Genomic DNA, 23,272 nt, shown 5'->3' with positions numbered 1-23,272 from the left:
CAGCATTGTACCCAGCGCAATATAGTTGCCCATAGCTAAGCAGCGCTTCACCTAGCGCAATATAGTTGCCCATAGCTAAGCAGCGCTTTACCTAGAGAAATAGGTTTGTGCGGAGCTGTGCACCACGCTAACCAGCACACCGTCGAGCAACGTCGGGCAACGTGGAGCAATGCAGAGCAAAGTTGAGCAAAGTCGCCTAAACACAGCCACATCCCCTAGCCTGTCTGGACAGTAGTAAAATAAAAAGCAATAACATGGCTCGAACCCGGGACACTGTGCACCATAATCAAAGTACTGAACCACTAAGCCATGACAGCATAGCATAAGCATGCACAGTCAACATACATATACTTATAAATGGAAGTTTAACCATTGCAAAGCAGGTTTGCTGTTAGTCGAGAATTTTCAAAAATGGCCAATCACAAATAACTGCGGGAAATGAGGCATATTTAAGCACGATAGGCAGGAATACACTCCATAACTGATTGTAGCTCCCATCTGCAGTCAGAATGGCCGGTGCTGGAGTGGGTTCTCGCTTTCGAGCGCAACTCTGGGGCATCGAGGATTCAAAATACATGGTCTGGCTCCTTGTCCACCATCATGAGTCAACTGTTGGAATTCTTGTGTGTTGGGTTAATGGGAATACTACTGCATGTTGTTACAACTAATTTGGAATGCTGTTGTCTGTTACTAACCCATATTGTCATTAATTCCTGCTAAACATAGAACGTATGGGAAGGCCGGTCCCAGTGGACCCTCCTCTCCCACCTCAGCTGGCAATGGCACCTGGCACCAGCATGTCTGGTGCCCAGCCCAAGACCTCCTCCTCCTCCTCCGGTGGCCCTGTGCCACCTGTGGGTGAAAGCGCTGCAGGGGATGGGGCTCGTCCCCCCCTGCAAGCGTGGCTGGAGGAGGCTACCCATCACCCTCCGAATGGTCCGGGCTGTGGTGCGTAGGGAGATCGAGCGTACAGTCACTGATCCTCTACTCCAGCTCGAGGCAAGAGTTGCACAACTCACAGGTGAGCCTGCCCCTCCTATGCAGCCCCCAGCACAGCCACCCTTGGGTCTTTGAAGGTGCAGTGGTGACTGCCCATGGGTGGGGATCTCAGTTCCACTGCTACCATCTGTGGGCTTATGGGCTTGCGATTTCCAAACATCCTTCCCCGTCAATTGTGTTCACCCACCCCATGTGTCATATTCCGCCCTTGTATGCGTCTTGTTTGTCTTGTCTGTTTACCTCCCCAACCTACCTCCCACAACATACCTACTTCCCCTACCTCACATTCCACTCTCACCTGAACAAAAAAAAAAGGGGCAATCTGATCCCGCAAAAAAACTACGTCCCATACATAGCTGCCCATTTTACACAAATGTCCACCGGACACACACACTGATATTCAATTGGCAGTACAACATACTTCGTTGTCCTCACTCCTCTCTCAGGGGTGTAAAGTTTCAAAATTCCATCCAAATTACAAGTATATGCACAGCTGTTGCTGTTAAAGAAATGGGCAGCAATGGACCTTCCCTACACCTGTCCTGTACACCCCTAGCTGTTTCCCCTACTGTATTTCCCTCTGTGTGCCCCTTTTTCACCACTTTCCTATCTCCCCATTTTCTTCTCTTTCAAAGAAATTAGCACGGGGTTAATGGGAGTAAGCACTTTTAAGCAGTATTAAGTAGGTTTGAGCGAGTGCGCCCATGTGTGTGCTTAGCTTAGTATTGCTAAGCGTCACGCAAACCTGCACAAACCCGCTTACAACTGCTTAAAAGTGCCTTAGTCACCCTGCATATGAGGGGCCTTGTTCTGCTCAGCAGCAAAATAAAATACCACTGCCAGTCTCGAACCCCAGACCTTGGAAACACAAGACTGCATGAAGTACCACTAGGCCACAGTAGACATACAGAAAGCTGGTGCAGAAATAAATATATCATGCATCAGAATGAGTGAATGTAAAGGAAAATAGGAATGTCATAACACAAAACTTGTTCTGTGGATCTTTACCAGCAGTTGTTGTGGAATTGCATTACATGACTGTGATAAGAGAAGCAGCCATTCTAGCTGGAAATAATGTTACAGCAGCACTGTAAAATCCCCACACAGTATCATAGCAGGACAAACAGTGGCATACCTGAGTAGGGCAGGGGCCATACTTCCCAACTGTGACTACTTTTCAGGGATGTCCCTGATTGTGAACATATGTTAGCTGTGTCCCTGTGAATCCCTCTGAAAACTACTGACATTAGGCAGAAAGGTGGGGTATTACACTGAATGAATAATGACAATAATAAGAGTTAGACACCGCTTGTACTTCAGAAAAGGTGTAGTAATCCATATGCACTGGTTCTCTCAAAGTCTACACTTACTGTCTCCATTATTTGGAAAGTGTACCTCACTTTTGCCTACCTTTCCCTGACTCGATTCAAATATGTATCTGAGTGTTTCAGAGGCCTGTCAGAGGCAGAAACACACAGGCATATCAGCTTTTCTGCTGTTACACACTTGCAAATAGCTTTGGAAGGAGTTCCACAAGCATACCCTTATGTAGGAGTACAACACAGAAATACCAAGGGATGTAGCCATGTACTGGTAGCAACTGACTGTGACAATGCCATTGTACCAGTGCTGGAAAGACCTGTGGGTTGCACAGACAAAGAATAACAGGCTAACATCTGGCTACCTTCTGTATAGGTTCACAGTTGGGAACTATGCAGACAGACTACCTGCCTTGATAACCTCACAGGTACACACCAACCCTTTCAGTCCAGTAAGATAACATTCACACAATAATACATAATGCTCTCTGTATGTCTGCATCCCCACCCAAATGTGCAATATACCTTTGTGTCCAGGGTCTACCAAGGATGTAGGTAGGCATACTCAGCACTTCAACAATAAAAAAGCACAAACTGTGCAGAAGTGAGTACATCAATATTCACAGTATAACAGTTCACAAACAGTTCATGTGCCAAAAGAATACATCTCAATAACTACTTTTGTACGGCAGTTAATTGTATAAGTAGAAAAAAAACTACATACTCCCATGTATCCTGTGCTAGCATCTGAAGGGGTGAGTACAACTCTACATTGACAGCTGTGTACTGGAAGTGGCAACATTCCTGTCTGAGTACAACATGTAAATCACTGGCTACACCCTTAGCTTCAGATATAAGAAGTATACCAACCTTCTTCACAGCAAACAAGCATGGGGCCCACTCTGGAAAACTGAAAGGGCTATGCCTACCTAACTTACCAGTTTATAGCATTGTGTTGCTATGACAGTGAGTACTGCAATTACCACACAGCAGGCTGCATGCAATTACCAAATGGTGGGCACCAATTGGTGCAGAGGCCATCACATGCACATGCGCAGATACCTATAAAAGCAGACTGTACTTGCTGTCCACACATGCAATCATTCCATTGCAGGTTGTGCAACAGACAGAGAGAGAGAAAGAAAGAAAGAAGAAAGAAAGAAGAAAGAATATCTACAGACACCGACATCATCCAGAGGAACCCAAAACAAAATAATACCTGTAAAGAAAATTTAATTAATTAATACCTAAAAAAAATAAAAAATTAAGTAATAAAAAAAAATTACTTAATTAATAAAAAAATAAATTACAATCAATTAACCAATAACCAAAAAAAAAAGATTTACAAAAAGACACACGGAACTGCAAACTACAAACGACAGGTATGTAACAGATATGTATTTACTGGCAAGTAGTACATGTTTTGGTAGAGTACTGTACATACTTTCAAACATGTATATGTGGCAGCAGTATGCATCTATGCACAGATGCCATGCATATCTACTGCCATGGACAAATTAGTGTGTAGTTGTGTGCAGTGGGGCATAACTGTGACATATGTAGCTCAGCATTAAATGTCAAACATCTGATCATGTTATCTGTGTTCTGTACAGTAGTGTGTACAATGTCTGTTTGTGGGAGTAGCGCAAACAGCTATGTAAACATGGATGTGACAGAGTGACACATGCATGAAAGTCATATTAATGTGTAGCTTAGCAATGGCAACTGCTGTACCAGGCTAGTATACTAATCTAGCCTTTGCAGCTATATATACTCCCTGTAATATTACTGTGTGCACACATGTGACACCTGTTCATGTTGCAGCAAGGCCCTACAGGTCAGCCGTGAGGTCCAGGGGCTTACAGCAGTGTGGACCTTGTGTGTGTATGGCACACACATATGCAGAGATATTTCTGTGTCACATATATTAGCTTCTGTACATGTGCATAGAGCAAGGGACATACTGCAACTGTTTGTGAAGAGAGGGCATATATATGTTGGTGAAGGTTGTTATGTGCATATTTTTATGTAGGTTGTAGTGTGTGGCTAACAAGGCAGCATACAGTGCTGGTATATGGCATGTGGTGTTTAAACGCTGTGGGTATAATCTGTTAGGTTTGCAGTGTTCCAGCCAGTGAGGCCTGCTAAAGATACATGGTCTGAGAACACCTTCAATGCATTCCGCACAAGAGCTGCAATATTATTACATAACTGTATACCTCACAACCGTTGCATAATTGATATTCCCACCATGCATGGATGTTCATATGTACGTGTATACACACACACACATATATATATATATATATATATATACATATATACATATAGAGATATATATAGAGAGAGAGCAAGACAGTGTCATATATACTGTGACAGATGGCTGGTGACAAAGCCATGGCCTCTAGCTTAATGTTGAGAATGCATTGGCATCCCTTTTGTTGAAAACCCTGTACCCATGAACTAACACGTAGGTGGTAGTGTACTTAACACCAAAATTGTGGTAAGAGACCATGGGACACAGGTGGACAGTAGTCTCCCTTTTGATAATCACAGTCCCACACTAGTCATGTAATCTGTCTACGTGCCACATGTCATCACAAAAGGTGTGACATCCATGGAAAAATAGGTCAGTGTTCCCCTCTACTCATCACTCATAAAACTCATTATAGAGTACAATTTCCCTTTTGGTATGTACCTCCCAAGACATCTAAAGCAACTGAAGATGCCATACACATACCTCACAAAGAGTATTACCAGACTCAAACGGATGCCCTATGTAGACCGTCTCACAAAGCCACAGCTACACTGTGTCCCATACCGACTAACCATAGACAACCTCTGCCTAACATACAAAGCTATGCCAAACCCACAGGTGTTGGACATGCTCCATGTAAACAGATCACAATCCCTACAAGCTACACGCTCTAGTGACATAAACCTTGTAACCTCAATAAACAGAACATGCTGGAGTGATACATTCCTATCTCAGAGACATACCATACTCTGGAACAAACTACCTATCAATAGCAAACAAAGGTCCTCATTAGCAGTGCTCATGAATAATCCTGATGATTGGATGGGAGATAGGAAATACACCCCGGCAATCACCTCTGTGGCTCTGCATGACAGGGGCACATGAAATTAAATTACATGGGTGTTGAATGGCAGGGTACCGTATGTCTAGACTTCTATAGGCCCTAGGGCTAATAGCCTATTACCTACCTATGAACTGATACACACTCACATGTACTTGTTGCAATAATTGCTATGTGAGGTTGGCTGAGTGTGATGGTGAATGTGTTGGTGAATGTGTCAGAGTTGTGTATATGTGTGATAGCTTAGTGGGAGACTGTTTCTATCATGGTATTCTGTGTACCAGCTCTGATCCCAGCAAAATATATGTATGCTATTGCTTTGCAGGAAAAGCAGTATGGCATACGGTGTGATGTAGCCCCTTGGTGTTGACTGGGGTGTGCCATTGTAGGCTAAAGCAGTACATGTATGCTTATTGATTGTTACTGCTGGTGAATGAAAACCCTGTATGAACTGTAGTACTACCTGAAGCTGTAGGCCTAAACAGCACAGTATGGTGTATATCCACATTGTTTGGAACCACTGTTTTGTGTGTTCCCTGTAGTTCTCACAGATTACATACCTCAAGCATAAGGTTTATTAAGTACTGACACACAGTACTGTATGGTACACAGGTAAAGCTCATCTGTGCTGCCATACCTTTGTGTCTTGTATGTATGTTTGATGTGTGTGTGGGTATGCCTGTAACATGCCATCGGTCATATGTGTGTTGCAGGATATAAGTGCATATCTAGCAACATGTATAGTGTAGTACAGCAGTATGCCACCTATATTGGCAAATGTGCACATATGTTAGGGAGGGGTTTTCCATCAACAACTAGTGTGGTATACTGGTAGTACTGTAACTGGACTTCACAATCATTGCAATGGATGACATATTTATGTATGCATTATCTTGATATATACCTCCTGTGCCTAGGTGGTGCATTGTGTCACATGCAGTGTGCCATGTACTGTTGTATAGTCTTACATACTGGTTTCTCTTTGTTGCTGGGCAGAACATGGTTTGATATATAGAACATGCCAGGCACTGTCAGGCAGTTGTGGGCTGAGCACTGATATGTGGTATTGAAAGTGTGAATCCTCTGACAGCCAATAGGTTGCTATATATGGCAGTTCAGTGATATCTGTACTTTAGAATGTTAAGTGTGCCACACGACTTGCTCACACATATTATTTCATTGTCTTCCAGGGCATGTCTCACACCCGTAACCCTGCGTACACTCCAGCGGAGGAAGAGATAATTATATCTACCCTGGTGCAACATCACACCCTGCTGTTCTCCAGAACCAGCCAGGACCACCATGAGCGCACTGCACTGTGGCAAGATGTTGTGCGTAGGGTAAATGACGTAGGCATGCATAACCGGACATATGAGCAGGTACGCCATCACTGCAGTGATTTACTTAGACATGTCCGGCAGTGTGCATCTGTTATCCGCAGACAACAGCTTGCCACAGGTGGTGGTACAACTATACATCCCCCCTCACCAGAGTGGAGGAGCTGATCCTAAGTGTGGTGGCTCCTGGCCAACAACTACAACAACGCACATGTGTCATCATGGAGTCTGGAGTCGCCCAGCACATTGACACAGAGTGTGCAGGTAACATGGAATATCTGTAGACTACTGTTACCTCGATTGGTAGATCATGCATATGTGAGATGTGTACTGTGTAGTTAGCAGATGTGGAGCCTGTTGTTGTGCAATACTGATAATTTGGAACATGATCTGTAGGCCTATGACTGTCAACCGTTGTAGTACTGTAAGTTTACAAACCCACAGTAGCAATGCCATAGTTGTTGCTACTGACAAACTGTCTCATATCCTTGTAGGTCCCTCTGGTGTGACAGCAAGGCAGCAGACCCACGCTGGTGAGTGTTCTACATTTAATATAGCAAATAACATGTGCATGTTATAGGTGAGGTGTAGGCCATGTACACATGTAAAACACCTACACATAATGCATGCTGTGCATGTTTGCTGTGGGACTATGCACATCACAGGAACATGAGTAGCTACCTCAAAAACATGCAATACACAGAGTATCCCAAACAATTGTGGTACACTGTAGTAGACATTGTATAGGCAGAGTCATTACACATGCACACAACATCTACAACTTTGTCATACGCAGTACACTTTAATATGCTACACATGGCATATTTATACACCTGCTGTAAGGGCAGACTCCAGTATCCCAAATGTCATCCACATAGCACACATAATATACCTGAGAGGTAGAGGCCTATCATGGAGTGGTGCAACACTCTCCAACACACAACACAACACATTCATGTTAGGCAATGCTCCCTATTGGACACCTTACATACCCATGTAACAACTGGCTGTGAAATGGTGAATGTAGCCATGGTGCTGCAGTTTAGGTACAGCATGATAGTTGCTGGTCTGGCACACATTAGTGGCCTTGTGTGGCCACATGCTGCTGTCTGATGATGGCTCATGGTACTACACCCCATCCAGTTACAGTAACCACAGTACTACACATAGCATCCATTGCTCTACACCTCAGAGTTGTGTGCGTGCAACCATATGCACCTATACACAATATGCATAGCAATCACCATTTGCACAAGGTGACACATATATGTCTTGTAATGCTAATGAGTGTATAGGTCACATGACACACATTTGGGTATGTGTGATGTTTAATGTTGCAGTTGTGTTGTATCATGACTTGTCATGGCTGGCACTGGCATGTCCACCAAATGTTCTACACTCACCATAACCACTGTACAATGGCTATGTTGAGCAATGGTACTCCATCACATATACATGCACCACTCATCCTGTGTGTATACATAGCATGCACGAGCTAAACCTGTGTCCACAATTATCTGCTGAAGACACAGATGCTCTAATCAGAAATTGATATCTCAGATACACATCCAGCCATGGTATGTTTACCTGTGAGTGATGGTGCACAGGACATTGAAGAACATTTAATACTTGCACAGCAATGTTGTGTCCATGTACACATTGCATTCCAAGGTGAGGCCAATCAGTGAACAGCAACACACATGCATCAAAGCCATGTTTACTGTTATTAGCAAGGACTCTCTACACTCGCACTGCATGCAGTTGAGCAACACACATCCTGCATGCTGACACGTGTGATATGACTGTTTGGCTTGTGATACTGTACCCCACCATCAACCACCATAGAGTATGTTCTGGATTGCCGTTTTTGTGTGTGTGTGTGTGTGTGTGTGTGTGTGTGTGTGTGTGTGTGTGTGTGTGTGTGTGTGTGTGTGTGCATGTGTGTGTGTCTGCTTTAGTGAGGGGTGTATTTGTGTGCATGTGTGCATGTGTTCATGTGTGCATGTGTTCATGTGTTCATGAGTGCATGTGTGCATGTGTTCATGTGTGTGCATGTGTGCATGTGTGTGCATGTGTCCATGTGTTCATGTGTGGATGTGTGCATGTGTGCATATGTGCACATGTGCATGTGTTTATGTGTTCATGTGTGCATGTGTGCATGTGTGCATGTGTTCATGTGTGCATATGCTCATGTGTGCATGTGTGCATGTGTTCATGTGTGCTGACATCATGTACAGGTTGTAAAGTGTGTTTCCTGTCTTCCTTTCACAGTTGCTGAGGTTGGGCTGGTTCAATGCAGCAGGGAACCTGATGTCACTACCACAAATAGTGACAATGATGTTACATGTGTTGTGGCACAGGCATGTTTGCCAGGGTCTGTCGTTGGGCCACCAATCAACAGTACACAAGTGTCCACCCCATCTATGTACACATTCATACTGCCAATACATCCATCACCAATGCCCTTAGCTGAGGGACAGCGTACAGTAGGCATTGGCCAGGATAGTGTGGTATCTATGGCGCATGCATCCCCACACAGCAGCCATACCCATATGTCTGGAATGGTACCACATAGGCAGATGTCCAGGGGTTCTTGTCAGAGCACTGTTGGTCATAATGCCCCTGGCAGACGTGCCCCCACAGGTCTTACTACCTCACGTATGTTCCAGGCTGTCATGCAGGCACGTATGGAACGGTACACCAGACAGGGACTAAGGGCTCAGAGGGCACATACTGCTGTAAATGACAGTATCTGTGACTTAGCAGGCACCATTCATAATTACACCAAGGTCATGGATAGGCGTTGGGGTGAGACATTAGATGTCCTCCACAATGTCATGTCCATGTGCCAGGACAGTGCGGGACAGTTGAGACGTTGATGTGGATGTATGCCAGCAACATCATCAGCTGGCAGTCACCACGGACGACCCTCAAGTCACAGCCACTCCTGTAGTGCCAGTACCAGCCCCAGCAATGTTGGGGTTGGGCTGTCAATAGACTGTCCTAGGAGACCATATGCACGTGGCTCTGGCCAGTCCCAGCAGGGACCTAGGTCCAGTGTACATCCCTCTACCTCTGATGAAAGTACCCAGTCTGGCTAAGTACCCGATACTGTCAGTAGCACCCCTGCCAGACACAGGTACCGTATCTGTGGCCAGAGATGGTGATCTGTACAGCCTGGCAGGTACAGTCTGTGGCTGTCCCACAACCTCTCATATATGGCAGCCACATGGTGGAACTGTGTACATGCAGACACGCACACATAAACCTGACACCTAGGGCTAACACATACACGCACACATTACATCAAAATTGGCCCATGCAGTAATGTTGTCCCTCACATACACACACACACACACACACACACACACACACACACACACACACACATACATGTCGATTGGATGGCTCAGTGTAGGCCTCTGGCATACCAACAACACACCCTGTGCATATGATGAAACCTGTGCTACCTCCTGTCATCTGTAACATTGATGCAGGAACAGGCTAACATGGTGCTAATGCACAGGGTGACTTTATAGCAGTATAGAAATGTTAGTATGTTGTCAGCAGTAAAGTGTAATGATATCCTTGTAGGTGCAGCTGAGCAGGCATGATGCATTAAAGCTATGATTGTCAATGTAGTATTGTTTACACCGGTGTTACTTCCAATAATGTATTGTCCGCACACGTCCCACTTGGCTGATGTGTGTAGTATTGGCAGCATGTGTTAGACACTGGACAGTACGTGTGTGATGTGTGCAGCACAGATTTGCAGGGGTACATTTGTGAACATGCTGTGGGTACACTGTCTGCATGTACGTGCATAGTGGACACATGGGAAGGATGACATGCCCTGTATTACACAGTGTTAACACTCCACAGTTTCTATTGGTAGCCAGTATGCATCGTACTATACACATTTTTGAACTTGGGTACACATGTGTGTATGACATGGTTTGACACTCTACTGTGGGTGATACTGTTACTATCTGTCAATGGTTTGCATTCTGGTAGTATTAACAACCTCAATAGCCTGACCATAAACAATTGTTAGATGATGTCTTGACAACTGACACACAGATGTAGGACACACAGTAACATTTGGATCCTTCAGGTACTATACTATGCCAGTAACCAGTGGTATTCACCAGCACCCATTCCTGGGACCACTCCTGTTTGGCATATAGCCCTCTTAGGTACAAGCAAACACAGTAGGGATATGTCCGTCCCCGTCTGGAAAAGCATACTGTGGCCTACAATGCATTCTCCAGATGACACACACATCCTCCACAAGGGTATCATACAGACCGATACCTGTTGTCCAACCTATGCTGTAAAGCTATTAGCCAACTATAGAATAATCATCCACATCTACTAAACATAGTATCCCCATAGTACCACATAGGTAGTAGCCCCCAACATGTTGAACGGGTACCGATGTGAACATACAGCCAAGTGTTACGTCATCTTTCCTTTGGTATTCACATTTCCAAAGGTATTTTGAAGGCCCTTGGTGGATCACATAAGCAATAAGGGGTCTGTATACATATCCGCAAAGGTTGTTGTGCACCTATAATGAATGGCTATTATTGACAGACTTTGCTGTGTTTGAACAGGTCTGGAATATACCCCAGGCATGAACCCTCACTCATACTATTCCATAGAAACCGTAATGGGTGTGTGTGACACGGATGACCTAGGCCAGGGATCACTGCAGTGGCTGGGCTTTTCACAAGCATACAGATGTGACCTAAGGTCTGAGAAGCAGCAGCACAATCTGGCATAGGTAACGGATGTATTCATGGAGAAAGCAGGGTTCCCACCTATGAAGTAATTGAGGTCACATGTACATATATGTCTTTGCCACACAGATACCTGACATGTGCAATGCACATACTGTTGTCATACTGATATGTCATACAGTAGTAAAAGCAAAACTCACAACGCATTAACCAACAGTATCACACACATAAAGCACCTACACTCACCAATTGCGGGATTCAAACCCCTACCTAACTACTTTAGGAAACTAGAGAAGTACACATTAACATGACATGCTATACACATTACTGGGGGTTTTCTATTCCACAGGTATATTTGTAGGATGGTGACATCATCAGTCTTGCCAAAGATAAGTATACCACTTTTAAGGTGTTTTACTAGTCTCCAAAAAGGTCACTCCTCTCCACGGAGATTCATACACACACACACACAGTTGTTAAGTGCAGGATTTAAACCCCTACCTAACTACTGTATGATACTAGAGAAATACACACTAACACGACGCGCTATACACATTACAGGGTGTTCTCTTTTCCACAGGTATATTTGTAGGATGGTGACATCATCAGACTTGTCAAAGATAAGTGTACCACTATTAGGGTGTTTTACTAGTCTCCAAAAAGGTCACTCCTCTCCAAGGAGATTCACACACACAGTTGTGAAGTGCAGGATTCAAACCCCTACCTAATTACTGTATGATACTAGAGAAACACTCACTAACACAACGCGTTATACACATTACTGGGTGTTTTCTTTTCCACAGGTATATTTGTAGGATGGTGATATCATCACACTTGCCAAAGATAACTGTACCACTATTAAGGTGTGTTACTAGTCTCCAAGAAGGTCAGTCTTTTCCAAGGAGATTCACACACACACAGATGTTTAGTGCAGGATTCAAACCCCTACCTAGCTACTGTATGATACTAGAGAAGTACACACTAACACAACATGCTATACACATTACTGGGTGCTCTCTTTTCCACAGGTATATTTGTAGGATGGTGACATCATCAGACTTGCCAAAGATAAGTGTACCACTATTAAGGTTTTTTACTAGTCTCCAAAAAGGTCACTTCTCTCCAAGAAGATTTACACACACACACACACACACAGTTGTCAAGTGCAGGACTCAAACTCCTACCTAACTACTTTATGATACTAGAGACATACGCATTAACACGACATGCTATACACATTATTGGGTGTTCTCTTTTCCACAAGTATTTTTGTAGGATGGTGACATCATCAGACTTGCCAAAGATAAGTATACCACTATTAAGGTGTTTTACTAGTCTCCAAAAAGGTCACTCCTCCCCAAGGGGATTCACAAACACACAGTTGTCAAGTGCAGGATTCAAACCCCTACCTAACTACTTTATGATACTAAAGGAGTACTCATTAGCACAACACACTATACACATTACTGGCAGCTCTCTTTTCCACAGGTATATCTCTGTAGGATGGTGATATCATCAGACTAGACAAAGTGGGTTACAATAGGTGACATTAGGTGGGTACATAGAAGGAAGTACTAAACACTTTGGCCATGTGATCATCAAAGGAGAGTTTACCATCTACCTGGTTCACCAGGGCCATAATTACCGTCTACGTACATACTGGATTACCACCTATGTGGTAATATGTGTGCACTTTGTTTTATCCAAAGGGGATGACCATGCATTCTTTGGCATTCTGCTTGAGGGCATTGTTTTGACACAGGGTATCTGTCTCTGTAAGACCCTTCTGGAGGATGTCTGTGTCAGCTGTAGAGTCGATTCTGGACCACAGTTAGCAGTCATCCACAAACTTTGATAAACATAGCCCTGGTGTGTTTGAGTGTATGTCTGAAAAGTATACACCAGACAGGAAGGGTCCCAGGACTGAGCCATGTGGGACAGCAGGTGTTACCAGCTTGAACAGGCGTCCACAATTCTCACCTTGTGTGATCTATCTGTGCCCTAGTTGGCAATCCATTGGATGACGATACATATTTATGCACAGTTAGTTGATTTTGTGGATACAACATGTGTCTGGGATGTTGGATAAGGGCTTTTCAAGGTCTATGTGGGACGTGTGTAGCTCATTTCATTGATATATGTCCTGGGTGACTGCCTTGAAAACAGTCTAGTAGCTTTGGGAATCACGATCTGCCCCTGACCAAACACAACTTGGTGGGGTTGTGTGTTTGTAGGCTTCCAATAGCTTTGTTTATGAGTTCCATCATGATGGACTCCACGGCCTTGCAGATCAGGCTTCATAGGCTTATAAGGCAATAGTTCCCATGGTCTGTTGTGCACTAACACTTGTGGAGTGTGCCAAACGTTGCTGTAACACATTCAACAGTTTCATATGCTGTACAGAGGGTGAGGCTCAACAGACTGTTCCGGTGCAGGGTATGTTTGTTCTGGAGTTCACTTATGACACAGCTAGGGAAACAATGTAATCCCATAGATGCTGTGTTTTCAGGTTTTGAAGGAGCTGTTTACACATTCTATATGTGATATCTCCAGGTATGATGATAGGGCCTTTTGTCAGTGGGAGGGGGGTATGTATGTATGAGCTTGTCTGAAAGGATGTTGGCAATGTCAGTCATTTACAGTTTGCATTGACTCAGGACATATATGAGTATACATTGCTATTTATGACATAGCTGATGGAAGTGTCATGATTCAGTATGGACTCCTTCCCAGATTATTTGGCAAGAACATGGATTGGATAATGTTTGGCGTGCACATTGTTTATTGTTGATACTGATTGCAGGTTTCCTGAACTTCTTTGCTTTTTCACTTTCTGTAAACAACTTGAGTACCTGTGGTACATATTTGATTTTGACAGGGTTCCAATATAATTTATATGTGTCTGTTTTCATATAACTGTGTGCACAAGGCAGGACTGGTGAATAGTGTCAGGTTCTTGGGGTAAAACATGCAACTGCCAGATATGTGTGGCCCACTGCTTTACTCAGACATGGCCTAAGTGTGTGAGCATGCCCAGTTTGACCTTTCAGTATGTTGTTCCTGACATTTGCTTTGTATATTTAAGTGTGTGAGTATGCCCAGTATGACCTTTCCGTATGTTGTTGTCTGAAATCCACTACATTTGTTGAAGTGTGTGAGCACACCCGGTATTGACATTTATACTATATGTGTGTGGATAATCAAGTTGTATTTTTACTGCAGAGCTCACCTTTGTGTAATATATCAACAGGGATTATGCTGTGCCTGCAGGGTTTCCATGGGACACTTTGCATAGACTTATCAACATTTCTACATACAACATGGCCAGTGAAATACTGTCATGGCTTAGTGGTTCAGTACTAAGACAATAGTGCACAGTATCCTGTGTTCGGGCCCTGTCACTGCTTTTTATTTTCATGCTGGGCAGACCAGACTGCTTAAGGAATAGATCAGCAAATAATGGCATGTTTACCTGACTTACAGTTTTGCCCAACTTTGCCCGACCTTGCACAACATTGCTCAACGTTGCCCGATGTTGCACTAATTGGCGAGGGTAATTTTGTTTACATATACTAAATAATGGTGAAAGCTGCTTAGCACTGCTTTATATTGCTTAAAAACATGGCAATCATGCCTCAGGTGGTGCTGCAGGGCTGCTTATGTTGGATGCACATGGTACACTCCCTATACATGTTTGAAAACAGGTAGTGTCAAGTTAGGCATCCCTTTTACTGTATGTGCGCGTCACAGAGAGGTATAATTTCCAGGGTTCCTACTGAGCCGGTGTAAGTGCTATGCGTTGTCTCTTTGCCAAGGCCAAGGCATACTGGACATGCCTCCTTCTGCTTACCGGGGCAGACTCAGGTTGTTCCTGCTCCAAGTCACGCTCTGCCTGTGATGACCCTGGCAATGGTTGGGGGCTGTTTGGCCCGGACCCATGCTGTTCCTGCTGCAGCTGTTTTCGCAGGATCATATTATGTAGCATGGCACATACCATGACTATTTGGGTACATGTAGTTGGTGAGTACTGCAAGGCTCCACCAGATGTGTCCAGGCACCGGAGCCGTGACTTGAGTATCCCAAACACACGCTCGATTACATTTCGTGTTTGTGCGTGTGCCTCATTATGGAGTTCTTGTTCAGGTGTGTGTGCATTTCTGATGGGTGTCATCAGCCACGGTTCCAGTGCGTATCCAGCATCCCCAACTAGGTGACCATCAGGGATGTCCCCATTGGCAAATGTCTGGTACAGCTACATCAGATGCCAGATATGGGAATCGTGGTAGCTTCCAGGGCAGCCAGCACACACATTCAGTATTATGCCCTGGGCATCGCACACAACCTGGCAGTTGATGAAGGGGAAGTCCTTGTGGTTGATGTAGGCCCTACCCCACTCACTGGCTGGTGCTTTGATGCGTATGTGCGTGTAGTCTATTGCACCCACTACCTCAGGGTATTCCGCTATTTGATGGAAAAGACGCATATTGCTGGCCAATACCTCATGGGAATTGGGGAAATATACATGATCACCGACATGTGCTGACATGGCATTCAGGAACTGGTGCAGTACCCTGGATGCTGATGCCTGTGAAATCCCCATCATATCACCAGTTGGTCACTGGAAGGTACCTGTTGCTAGTATTCATAGGCCAACACATACCTTGGTTTCCACTGGGATGGGTTCCCCTTTTTTAGTTCTGTGTGAGGCGTGGCCTGCACAGCTCGACAATTTGCTGCAGGAGGTCTCTGTCCACTCTATAGCGCTCCACTATCTCCAGCTCATGTAGCCCCTGGTAGGTTACCCTGGGTCTGTACACTCTTATCCGTCTCCTCACTGTGGGTTGCCCAGCAGCATTTGCAATGGCACCACCCTCAGCATGTTGCACGTGTCGCCTTATAATAACAATGGCAGCCCCTAACATTTTTTTGTCTCAGTTAAGCTTTTTAAGTTTTCACTTCTCTTTGTTGACTGCAATGTTGCAGTCTTTCTGAGAAAAACATGGGGGAATGTTGTTTGCAGAGTTTAAAGTGCTGGGCTGGGCTGGGCTAGTGCACTGCCTGTGTAATTGGCTGATTCTGATTGATTTCACCTGGAAGCTTTGCTAGTTCTCCTTGGTTAACTTCCTACTTACTTCCTTTCCTTCCTTTTCCCCTTTCTGTTTCCACAGGGAGCAGCGTCGTGCAAACAAGCGCAAACACGCACACACGAGCGGACATGCGCGCACACAAGCTTACACAGGCTTACACAAGCTTAGGCGGGTGCACATTCATGCATACAGGCTTAGACAGCCTTACACGGACTTACACGGGCGCACACATGCGCACACAGACTTACACAGGTTTACAGGTGTGCACACGCGCGCACACAGTGTAAGCAGCTTTGCACAAAACTTTGGTGATAGCCACGGCGTACACCTTCGGTTTCTGGGTTTCAGTTTAGACAACTGTAGACACACCTTTTCCAGTCCTGTGTGACTCACAGCAAACACATGCCACTCTGCTCCAATAAGCTTATACTGTTTGATACATACCCCCCTCCTGATGTCACCTATCTACTACTCTGTTACTCCCCTAATCCTACTCTTATGCTCTATGGACATGGTTCAAATGGCAGGAAAAATTGGGATTCACTATCCTTATCCTCATTTGCATAGGATTGCCTACTAATGCTTGGTTACATCTCTCACACTGAGCTTCCCCCCTTAGCAACCACTACTCAGTAGCCATGTTGTCTTCAGCCTGCCATTCACTTGCATGGCAGATGGATATTTTTAATAAAATAACTATTTTTGCATTTTATTTATTTATTTTATTTGGTTTTTAGTGTGCAGCACGTTTGCGCGCTGCTGCACTACGCTTAAACATCGGAGATCGAGGAAAAAAAATTAATTTTTATTATTTTGCAACACATCAAAATGCCAATGGCCATATATTTGGCCATTGTCATGCTTCATCAACTGGATGCATTCTTTATTTGGATCTGTTATGGCTCCATTTTGCTATTTGCAGAACGGTACTCAGTTGCCAACCAACTGCATTTCTACAAATAACACTACTCTTACTCGGACAGGTTAGTGCTTCCTGGATCGCAAATTTACCTCATTTGCATAGCTTTTAGCAGTAAATGAGGTCAGTTGCATAAACTAACCCTGTCCGTGTAAGAGTCATTTTAGTAGCTCTCTTGCATGCCCCTGCCAGCTGTTCCTGGATCGCTCGACAGACATATTGGCTGCATGGAGTCTTACTCTACTCTTAGACTCCGTGCAAGCCTTCATGAATCTGGCCCATGATAAAAGCAATGTGCAGTATCAGAACATATCAGGATCAATCATACGCTATTGCAAATAATAAATTAAAGGTATCAGCACAGGCAGAAAAGCTTAAAGATATGCAGATAAATATAAAGGAAAAGTGCAAAATAAGCAATTTATTGATGACCCAAAAAAGTTTTATAGAGAATTGGGAAATAATGCAAAAGAATTGAAACACTACTAGAAAAAGAAGAAATAGACACATTTTGGAGAAATATCTATGAAGATCTTGTGGAACATAACAAAGACGTTGACTGGATAGAAGAAGCAAAAATAAGAATAAGAAGTTAAATGTACAGGACATGAAATTGAATGAAGTAATGATCAGAGAAATTGAAACAAAATTAAGGAAAGCTCCTAAATGTAAAACTCCAGGTGCAGATGCAGTATCTAACTTCTGGCTAACAGTATTAACATCTTTACATGAAGATTTAGCCATGAGTTAGAACTATTTATATGCATACTCCAAACAGATGCCAACCTGGTTAACAACAAGAAAAACAATACTCCTGCTTAAGAGTGAACCTGCAAGCTATCCCAAAAACTATAGACCAATAACTTGCCTTCTGTCGATGTATAAACTGCAAACTGGAATTGATGTCAACAGAGTTTATAGTCATTTAGAAGAAAACTCAGTCATGGCAATAGAACAAAATGATAACAAAACAAAGTTGTATGGAACAAAAGACCATTTGCTATTAAATAAAGTATAATGGAGAACTGTAAAAACTGTAAAAAGAGGAAGAATCCAAGTATAGCATGGCTAGATTACAAAAAAAAAAAAAAAAAGCATTTGATAGTATCCCGCATTCATGGACAAAAAAGTGATTAAAAATGTATAAGATACAGCCTGCACTGGTCATTTACATTACAGTGACCATGAAACACTGGAAACCACTTTGCAGTTAAGCCATGATAAAGGACAAATTATTATTCCAGGAATAACATTTCAAAGGGGGATATTCTGGGATGTCTCCAAACCAGTTATGTATTACACAATGACATTCTAGTTAAACATAAATGGCACAGCTCTTCTATGAGCCCAAAACCTGATGCACTTGTATATACCGCAGAATTATATTCCCCCATAGACAGGTGCATTAAGTAAGCTGTGCCTGTTTACCACAAGTACTGTGGTAGGTTCCTTAATTAACATGTTTGGTGGAACTCTCACATCAATAAATTCTATAACAGGAAAGAAGCTCTTAATGACTTATAATAGTGCTTCACTTCCCCAGTATAAAAATGACCTAAAACTGGTAAGCAAGACCCATTAACATACCATTGAGAAGTGACGGCCATCTATGAGCTTATATTTCCCACCAATGCTGCAGACAATCACAAAGCCTTCTTCTGTTATGGCAGGCAAGTTAGAAGTTATGCCTCCTTTTGCAATGAAATCAGGTCTAAGGGAGCAAATGTTTATAAACTTCCATAGCAAGCACCTTCATAGAAAAATGCAGTTCTAATTTCATATCCATACCCACAACAACATTCTCCCCATTGCTGTCATCACATAATTTTTGTCTATGTATGTTACCACTTTTGCCCAATCAAACCATCAAACCATGCCCACTTTGGACTTGAGCCAATTCTTTTCCTAGAAGTGAGGAGTTCTTCTGTCAGATCTGTTAGAGTGAACTCCATCTGCAATAGTTATCATTTAGACAGACACTGGGTGTTTGATGCTTTCACTGGCACCTCTTTATTTCACAGCTTTTTTCTGTCTGAATGGTGTAATCCATCAATTGGGTTGAGATGTTGACTCTTATGTTATCATAGGGGCTGCCTATGTCCCTCAGTCATTTTGTGGCAAACATCCTTCCATGTGACTGAAAAAGATTTCTGTCACATGCTTGGTTGTCCATCTCCATGTCATCCCTGTAATATAAACCTATTAGTCTCACCAGAAAAATCTGTAAAGTTATGGAATGCATAATGGCTGAGTTAATAAACAGAAACATACATAGGTGATCTCCAAAGACTGGAGTCAAGCTAATTTGGATTTGTAAAAGACCAGTCTTTTTTTTTTTTGACAGAGCCACTAAAGTCTTTAACGGAACTCTAAATGTCCATTCTGGTTTCATGGACCATTCAAAACCCTTTAATATTATCCCACATGTATATGTCATAGATAAACTTTCTCATGTTGACACTGACAAATACGTGCCTTGTTGGATATCAAATTTGTTCTTTAATAGAATGTACACCACATGGGTAGGTAACACTTCTTGAAGTCAAGGAAAGGTCTCTAGCGATGTTCTCCACGGTGCTTGATCATGGATCTACTACTCTTTAGTTTCCACTTTTCTGAAGAGAGACAAAGCACTGGGGTCTGTAGCTATCTAAGCTTGATGACAATGACAAATTGGGTGCAATCATAAAATTCTTGTCTTGACACTCATATTTTCAAGCAAGACCTGAATCAGGCCAGCATCTAGTGATCTAGTTGTGGCCTCACCATGAATGTCAAGTTACTTTTGGTAAAACTACATTCTGCCTGCTTATCACATTACAGGTACCTCCATCAAAATGAATAAAATAATCAGACACCTGTCACAGTGAACTGTCCTTTGGCCTTCATGTGTCATAATAATTAGATAATCATTTTACCTTTCACAGCTTATCCTTCACAGTATTTTATCTAGTTCCAAATATCGTGCTATATTCCTCCATCATTATAATTCCTCAAATGCAATACTATTTTTAGGATACATCTTAAACACCTGGACTAGATTGTTAGATCTCCCAAATTTCTGATTAAGGAGATCTAAAACCTGTGCAACTCACATTATCCTGATTCATTAAAATATCTCATTTTGTTCAGTTTCTTACCGACTCCAAAGATTTGTTTAGCCTCCATAGTAATGAAGGCTACAAGTGTCTTCAGCCTTCTCTGTCTTCACAAACCAAATATTTTAATAAACACCTGCTTCAAATACTTACACCTTCATCACAAGATTAACGATAATTCCTATTGCAAGAGGTTTCTAATCCAACTCCAGTCTCTAGACTAGATTTTCCTTACATATGAAACCAAGCAACTCCATATTAACCCTCATTTAAATCTCCTCTGCATAATCAGATGCCTGATACCACATTTAAAGCAGGATAATGTGACAGTGATCTTTTAACTAGAGCTGCTGTGTCTTTCGGCTTTTCCCGGTTAGGGGTCGCCACTGCGGAACTCCGGTCTGCTAATGATTGGCAGTAGATTTTTATGTGTCGAGTTGCCAGCCCTGACACACAACTTTCAATGAAGGTACGCCCATTCACACATGTCTCCAGACAGAAGACGCTCTAGCTGAGAATCGAACGGGATAACGTCTTACTGTCAGGCGACAGTGCTACCGCAGCACCACCACCGCAGTTACTAGAGCTAATTAACTTAATTAAATTATACTAAAATTAAGTATTGAATCTTTTTAATGGTTTTCTGCCTGTAAAGTCAATATAGGTTCATAGGTTCATAGGTAGGTACTAGGCTATCGGACCAAGGACCTACGTAAGTCTAGCCAACAAGGTTCCCTGGCTTAAGCCACCCAAGAAAGTTATTTTCCCATGCCACTGTTGAGCAGAGACACAGAAGTGATCCTCGGGGTGTATTTCCTATTTCCCATCCACTCATCAAGATTTTTCTTGAAGAGTGCTAATGAAGAACTTTGCTTGACATAGATGGGTAGCCTGTTCCAGAGTATGGGAAGTCTCTGGGACAGGAATCTATCCCTCCAGCATGTCCTGTTTATTGTGGTGACAAGGTTTAGGTCCCTAGAGCATGTAGCTCAGAGGGATTGGGATTTTTTTAGGTGTAGCATGTCCAAGAGCTTTGAGTTTGACATAGCTTTATATGGTAGGCAGAGATCACCTCAGAGTATGCGATATGCTATGGAGTAAAGCTGGAGTTTTTTTAGACTGTCAGTGTAGGGCATTTGTTTGAGGCCAGTCATCCTCTTTGTGAGGTACTTCTGTGCACTTTCCAGCTGCAGAAGATGTTTTGTGAGGTACATTCCAAAAGGGGCGTTGTACTCTATAATGGGTCTAATGAGTGTCGAGTAGAGGGGAACAATGACCTCTTGTTTACTGGATGAGAACCCTTTTGTGATGAGGTGTGCCACTTAGAAGGACGTCCTGACTACTGTGGCGATGTGACTATCAGAGGAGAGACTACTGTCCACCTGGGTCCCAAGTTCTCTTATCACACATTCGGTGTTAGGTAGATTGCTGCCTATGTGGTAGATCATGGGTACAGAGTTTTTACCAAAGGGGATGACACTGCACTTTTTGGCATTGAGCTTGAAGCCATGGCTCTGACACCAGGCATCTGTCTCAGCAAGGCCCTTCTGTAGGATGTCCACATCATTTGGGGACTTGACTATGGCTCCTAGTTTGCAGTCATCAATGAACTTCGTTAGCCAGGCCTTTTGTGTTAGCCTGTACTTCAGAGAAGTAGATTCCAAACAGGAGAGGTCCCAGGAATGAACTCTGTGGTACTCCACTTGTCACTGCTTTGAGTTTGGATTTGGAGTCTGCATCTTTTACAGTGTGGATTCTGTCAGTGAGACAGTTGGCAACCCATCTTATGACGTAGGGATTTATACCTAGTTTAGTGAGTTTAGCTATAATTATTAGCTATATGAACCTATGAATTTATAACTATGCAAACTAGTGAACCTATGAACATTTAACATGAATGTAAAGACTAACAGTAAGACATTGTCTCAACAGAGTTCAGAGATAAGTAGATGTTTTTGTATCAAATGCACAAAAAGGATAAGAAAATGCAGATGTTCATAACAATAAAGAAGACAAACTCATCTGCAGGACATTGAATGATGGTGTGAAGTGATAAAGAAGGAGCACAACCAAATAAAGAGACAAACAAAATAAATACATAAATAAATAAATAAATAAAGCTCAGGATAGGAAATCAAAACAGGTAACACTGCTAAGAAACAACGATAACAGAAGAGGCAGAATAATGTGTTCAGAAAGTACTGAAAGAAGTATAAACATGAAACTGTAAACACAGAAGACAAAGTGTATGTTACAGAATATAAAACATGATAGGTTAATTTATTTAACTGTACATTATTTTTTTTTGTAGGAACAGTTGATGGAAAGGAACAGATCATCCATAATGGAATCCTAGATGAGTTGGGCTTGGAGTGATGTGCTAAGTATTTAATCTATACATGAGCCCCAAAAGACAGATATGTGGCAGTTATTATTCAGTGTAACTGATAGAGCTTGGTCGAATCTTCTGCCCGGTTTCAAAAGATGGAATCAGACTCTGTACACAACGCCATTACTGTACACTGCTGTGGTTCACCAAAGTTACTTGGAAAATCCCATTCAGGTGAATGGGATAGCTCTGCTATGCAGCAGTGCCACCTGCAGGCTGGACTAGGTACTGCAGGCAGGACCTAGTGGGGAAATACACTGCCCACAATATCTAGTTCTACATGC

Source organism: Protopterus annectens, chromosome 2.part2, assembly GCF_019279795.1.
Source record: "Protopterus annectens isolate FY-2018-M chromosome 2.part2, PAN1.0, whole genome shotgun sequence".
NCBI lineage: Eukaryota > Metazoa > Chordata > Ceratodontiformes > Protopteridae > Protopterus > Protopterus annectens.
This window is presented reverse-complemented; position numbering follows the sequence as displayed.